Genomic DNA, 7,033 nt, shown 5'->3' on the forward strand with positions numbered 1-7,033 from the left:
ACACAATGACTCCCAGTGATAAGGTAAGCGTCAATTCCAAAGACTCCTCAACAACTAAAATGATTTCAAAAAAAGTTAAACTTCAAATTTTGTTTAAGATGTGTCAAAATGAGAGAAAAATATGACTTCAGTTCAGGGTTTTCAATGTTTTGTAATCTTCAAAGCGTCTGTCACTTGTAGAATCCATGATTTCTCGAGATACTAGAAAATAATTTTAATTGAAACTATATGTTTACACAGGGAAGACAAATCATTAACAATAAGTTTCTACAAGTTATCTACAAACTCTTCTTGCAGTTCAGGTATCTCCTCATGCAATTTTTGTCAAAAACTTTGCACAATGAGTGTTATTTCAAAAACACAGTATGCAATTTTTAAAACAGAGGAGGCTTTTCATTAATTTTTATGAGGAAATTTTTCAAAAGGAGAGAGATTTAAATATGATTTACAAAATGGTGAGAGATTGTTCTTACAGTGGAGATTTTTGTTTTGGGTCTTTTACACAGTTAGGATTTTTCTTCACTTAGATTTAAAAACAGAGAACCTTGTTATGATATTATTTGCAACAGAAGTCAAGGAAATTGAAGATTTATAGGCAAAGGAAGTAATCTCATTTGTTTTCAAAAGATATGGAGATCTATTGCTGTTGCATGATTAAGGTATATTTTGCGTGTTATCTTCATAATGAGATTATTTACTGGGCAAGGTTATATAAATTGGTATACAGAGCATATGCAAATGGAAACAAAAATGAAACCCAAATACTTCAAAGTATAAAATTGGAGTAAGGATGCAGTGGAGAAATTATTTCAAGCAGACTACTGGAGTTCCTTAGGAAGTTTAATGGCCACAATGACAGAATCACAAGAATTCATAGAAAATTTTGAAAATGGGCAAACTAAAGTGGCTAAACATCCTATACCAGTGAATCCAACTTTCATATCTCAAGAATTAGAACTTCCTTTAATAGGAGAAGAATATCACAAAGGTTTACATTTTAAGGAGAAATGATGAACCTTTTTCCTGGAAAAACAAAGGAAGGGGACCTTTGATAGGAAAAAAGGAATTTTAAGAGATTGGTTCATAGAACCATGGTCAAAATTAGTTTTGATCATCCAAAAATATTTTACCTGTGATAATAGGAATAGTATAGTCTACCTTTACCATATAAAATTGCTTCAACATATCAAGAGAGACTATAAAATCAATATTCCTTACTTATTTTCAAAGAGTTTAACTAAAATGATAGAAAATGTCAAAAACAAAATAGAAGCTAAAGAGGCTAATATCTATCATTGTGGGTTGATCAAGATACTTGTTGAGTATCAAGCAAGGAACAAAGGGATACTTTGGAATGATTTTTTAGCCAAACATCACTTTGAAGACCAAATAACAGGGAATGAGGAAAGTTTTGAGCAATTACATGTCACAAAAAGTATCATGAATTCTCCTTCATATCCTGGGACAAGATTGAAGAAGAAGTAGGATGGTGTTATGATGAGAAATAAAAATCATTTTGGTCCTTCCCAAGATATCAAGAAGAAAATCACAAGAAGAACCAAGCAACAAAGGGAAAGACCCAAAAATTGAGATTATTGAAACTGAACCTCTACAAACATCAAAACAAATTGATGAGATCATACAGAGATTGGAGGAGGAAGCTCGGGAAGAACCCATAGAAAAGGCTCTTATTTTGAGGATGCTTGAGTAGGAGCCACCTCATCTCATTCATATTCCCAAGAGGCAAGGGAAGAATCCAAAGAATTGCACAATGAGGAATATCTGAAGAAAATAACAGAGTTGACTAGTGAGCTAGAGGACATCAAAATCATGGAATGACACTTGAAGAGGGAGAAAAAAATGTACAAGGAAAAAATCAACAACATAGTCAAAGAAAACAAGAAATTGAATAAGAAAATCAAAAAGCTTGAAACTCAGAATATGCCCATTTCCAAACAAACCTACATATGGCTAAAAAAGAAGAAGTTATGGCAATATAAATATGAAAAACAAAAAGTAAAAGTTGTCATCTACAAAGCAGAGGAACATGAGGGCATTGATATTCTACTTCAAGTTGCACAGGAAGAGGCTACAAGTTCAGATACAGCAAGGGAATCATCACTCAGAAGGTCAAAACGAAGGAAGCAAGCATGAGGACATGCTTGAACATCATCAAGGGGGAGATGTTGACCCTGATTTTGGTCATTTTTTCTTATCCTAAACCCATTCATTTACCACCATATTCCATCCTATTTCACTTACATATGATTCAATTTACTCTTATTTTGCATATTCAGGTAACTAAATTAATTTTTTCAATTTTTAATTTTTTTTTGTAAAAATTGGGTTTTAAGAGTAAATTTGGACTGCATTAAAAATTCTCGTAATAGCTCCGTTAAAGTCATATGTGCAAGACACCTGGGTGAGATCTGAGTGCATATTTGGAAAGCTTAGGAACCACAGATGGAGGAAAACCTATTGGTTCAGTCAAACTGAGCAAACACAGGCCCGGTCAACGCTGGTCAAACTTGACCTGTCATTCAGAAATCCCTATTAAAAGGGGTAGAATATTATTTTTTGGAATTTTGCCTAATTTTGTGAATCAGTATTAATGAGTTCGACCTGGATGGATGGATTATGATAGATAAATATTGTTAGAGCCATTGTAGCAAAGTTTGCTGATGATTTGTTTATTTAAACTAAGTTTATGAACCATTCATATATGTAATTTTGTATTCAGACTATTTGAGACTTTTTCATAATTTGAAGAATAATTTCTACTGTTCTAAGTTGTTGTTCATGCTGTGGATATTTTCATAAGTTTTTTGTAGCTGAGAGTTCCTTAGGTGTACAAGGCAAGGTTGGAGGGCCCCCATACCAAGCTAAGTACACTTTGATTAAATTAGCATAATTTTAATTTCAGTATTTCTTGTCTCAGATTTATGATTAAGTTATTTAGATGTGTGATGTTCTTTGTGTGATTTTGGATGATGCTAGTTTAAATTCAAATTTTCATATAAAAGGAAAAATAATAATTTAATTTAAATTCTCTTTCTACCAAGTTATCAATCATAGCTAAAATCATCATTTTCCCATTTCCTGTATTATTTCTTGAATTCCAGTTTTATTTGATGCAATGGTAATGTTATTGGAGTAGAACTATGAGGAAGGACAACTAGGACCTCCTAAGTTAGGAGCCTCTTCTCTTTTTATCTACAAATTACAAACCACTTCTCTTTAGTTTCTCTTCTTGGGAACAATACTGTGAGGAAGGACAACCATGACCTCCTAAGTTAGGAATCCCTTCTCTTGCTTGCTGCATCTTGAACCATAAAATTTTTAGTCTTTTAAAACTTAGAATATGTTTTTAATATGCACTTCCTTTAACCTTATAGTCTTTCCTTCCTAAATTGACTTCACCTGAAATCCATATACTTTGGGCATGCTTCCAAGTCTACAAACCCATATTGACAATTAAAACACATGTGTTAGTTTACTAAGTAAATTGACCTTACACATGTCAACGCTGGAATTCCTCCAGATGTGCCCATCTCAATGGAAAGCTATACTATCTGCTTTAGGTGTTGTGGATCCTGCTGATGATCATTTGATTGTATTTGATGTTGACAAAGCGAAACATCTCCCCCTTCCTTCATCAATTGCCTTCCAAATACCAGTCTACATAAAGAACTCCACTGTCTAGTGGTGTATCATAACCAGAGGCGCCTCCATCTGTGTGATGGATGCTAGTGTTTGGAAGAAATTTGCTTCCTCTGACATGTCCTCATCCACTATCATTCTTCGTGCTTGGGATAGTTAGCCCTAACAACCCCTCGATTTGTATCAAAATTATCCTATCACTATTTCTGACAAGACTCTCTTAATTGATATCAAAGTCATTAACGCCCAATTAGATTATAACATATTATTAGGTCATAGTTACACCTATACCATTTCCATTGTCGCATATGATATCTTTCGGAAGATGTGCTTTCCTCACAATGGAAAGATCATCACTATCGATGAACTGACATACTATGACGCCAGTCTCAGACCTCTCCTCATACCACTATCCCATCAATTACTAGAAATAAGACTATTAATTCCCTTACTGATGTGTCTCCTAGAGTCTATAAAGATTCCACGTTGCTTGGGGCTTATTATGGCCCATCGCCTATCCCTTTCTAGCCTCGCTCGTCCAGTGTTTGCATGCTTCAGGCATCCCGAGCTGACCATAAGCAGTCTAGTACACCTTCACAGCAGTCAGTTCCTCCGTAACCTCCTGCTTCCAACTCAACTTGGCCTTCCTGTACAATTCCTCCAGGCCCATTTCCTTCTATTGGTATATCTCCTGACCCTTTTCAACCCTAAACCATTCATCCAAGTTTTAACTATCTAGGAGCAATTCCCCCAGGTCATTACCCATTTGGCCAGATACCTCTCTTATTCCCACCACCAAGAATATTTTCTACCCCTATTATGGCTACGTTGAGTCTACCTAACATTACCTTAGGGATCCCAGTATGATACATTGATCCTCCTGCAAACACTCTTCCTAATCAACTCAAACCTTACATGGTTTTGACCCTGGTTCAACTTTTTGTTTCTACCCCTTACTTTGCTCCAGTTCCTCAATAGGAAGTCAATCTTATTGCGAAATAATATGGTGAGGGGGGGAAGCCCAAAAGAAGGGACCAAAAGACAAGGCACCCCAAACAACTCCAGTTCCTCCTAAACCACCAAATCCTGCTCCTCCATGCGCTTTGTGTGATGTTTTTGGGAATTCCACCAATAATTGTCTTAAGCTCCCTCATATCAAGATGGTGGTGTCTAATACCTTTCCTAACTCTAACATTCCTGAGGTCCATGTCACCTTACTCGAGTCAGGTAAGAAGAACAGGTCCTTGCACATAAATAACCCTCGTGCCTTGTGTGATAACTATGTCCATTATTCTCATCATTGTCCTTGTCTCGAAGATTTTCGTGATACAATTCAAGTACTTCGCGAGTTAGATGTCACTCGTAGTGATTCCACTTCCCCTCTACCTGCGGGTTCTAGTCCCATTGTTATTCCAAAGTAAGAGGTTTCCTAATCTACCATTTTGATTCCCCCTCCTGATGTCAAGATGACAAATATTTCCTCCCCTATTCTCTACCTATTGTCATGCATGGGATTGGTCTATTGGATTCTCTCGAAATATCATATTGTGATTCTGTCAAACCTTCTTCAGAGAACACTTTGTCTCAACATTAGTAGATGTTACATCTACTAGTCATTCGTCTCCCCTTGTTGACGATGCGTATGTGAACCTTGTCTCTCATGAATATGCCTTAGGTGGCTCCTCTTCATCATGTTGTCTCTCTTCCTCCCATCCTCCCATATTTTATTTTGATGGGGACATCATGAAGCCATGACTACCCCTAATTATCCTTGGGATGTTATGCACCATCGTGCATACTTCCTTCTACAGAAAACCCATGATCAATATGTTGTGGAGTCCAAAGACTTCATCCATGGTGAGGTCGACTGGTTCAAAAACCCCATTCCTGCACCAGATGCTTTCAAAGAAGGAAATATGGCTAACATCTACCTTACCATCAAAATTAACATTTTGAATAAACCAGGGATCGAAAAAAATATCACCTTCGGGGCACAATGCACCCTAGAAGAAATTGATGCTTACACTAATTAATTCAAAGAATTCCGTGATGTTTTCCCTTGGTCTTATCCTGAAATTCCCAAACTCAATCTCGCCATTGTTGAACATCACATCGACACTTGGAGCAATTCCATCCCTGTTCGCCAAAAGCAAAGATGTCATTCATGTCCGCTAAAAGAAAAGGTATATCCATCCTTCCAAGAGTGATGCTATCAAAGCTTAAATCGATAAGCTTAAGTAGGTTGGTTTTATTTACCCCATTGAATACACCACATGGGTGTCCAATCATGTTCTCGCCCTAAAGAAGCAAGGAACTATTTGTGTCTACATGAACTTTAGTGATATGAACAAATCTTGTCCCAAAGACAACTTTCCCACACCTTTCATAGACCATATCATTAATGAGTGTGCAGGGCATGTGGTTTTTTCCTTTATGTATGAATTCTCTAGATATAACTAGATACATATTCATCATGTTGATCAACTTAAAACCACCTTCACTAGTCTCTAGGGAAATTTTTCTTATAGGGTCATGCCTTTCGGTTTAAATAATGTTGGGGCCACTTTTCAATGTGCCATGTAATACTATTTTCATGACTTGGCTAACATTCTCCTTGTGTATCTAGACGATTGCATAGCTCGTTCCAAGCTTCAGTCGCAACACCTTCATGATTTTTGTACCATCTTCCTTCGATGCCACAAGTATGACATTTTCCTCAATCCCCTTAAGTTCATATTTTGTGTTCCTTTCGGCCGACTATTGGGCTTCATTGTGTCCAAATATGGCATCACTCTTGACCCTCTCAAACGTCAAGCCATTCTCGAACTTCCTCCTCCTCGCACCCTTTGCTAGTTACAAAGCCAATTTTCTTCGTCGGTTTGTTCCTGACTATTCCACCACTATGAATGGGTTTCTTAGAATCCTTCAATATGACATTCCATTCATTTGGTATGACCAATATCAACAATATTTTGATTCCCTCAAACATGCTCTCACTTTCGCTCCCTTGATTAGCCCACCTAACTTCGAAATGGACTTCATCTTGTATATCTTATCTTATACCTATTTGGTTGCCGGGGTCCTAATTCAAGAAGATGGTTTTGAAAATGAGCATTCCATCTATTATGACAGCAAGAACCTTAACGGTACCCATGTGTCCTATTCCCATGAAGAAAATTTGGTGCTGGATGTTGTGTTCTCTGTTCAAAATCTTTGTCATTATATCATTATGCGTACCACCAAAGTTGTGAATAATTCCAACCCCATGGCCTTCTTGCTGATTCGATGAATCATCAATGGGAAATATGCCCGTTGAATCATTATCCTTCAAGAATTTGATCTAGAATTTTTCACACCCAAGAGTAAGAAATGT

Source organism: Pinus tabuliformis, chromosome 5_2, assembly GCF_031772625.1.
Source record: "Pinus tabuliformis cultivar Carrire ecotype Pingquan chromosome 5_2, CPIR1, whole genome shotgun sequence".
Lineage (NCBI taxonomy): Eukaryota > Viridiplantae > Streptophyta > Pinopsida > Pinales > Pinaceae > Pinus > Pinus tabuliformis.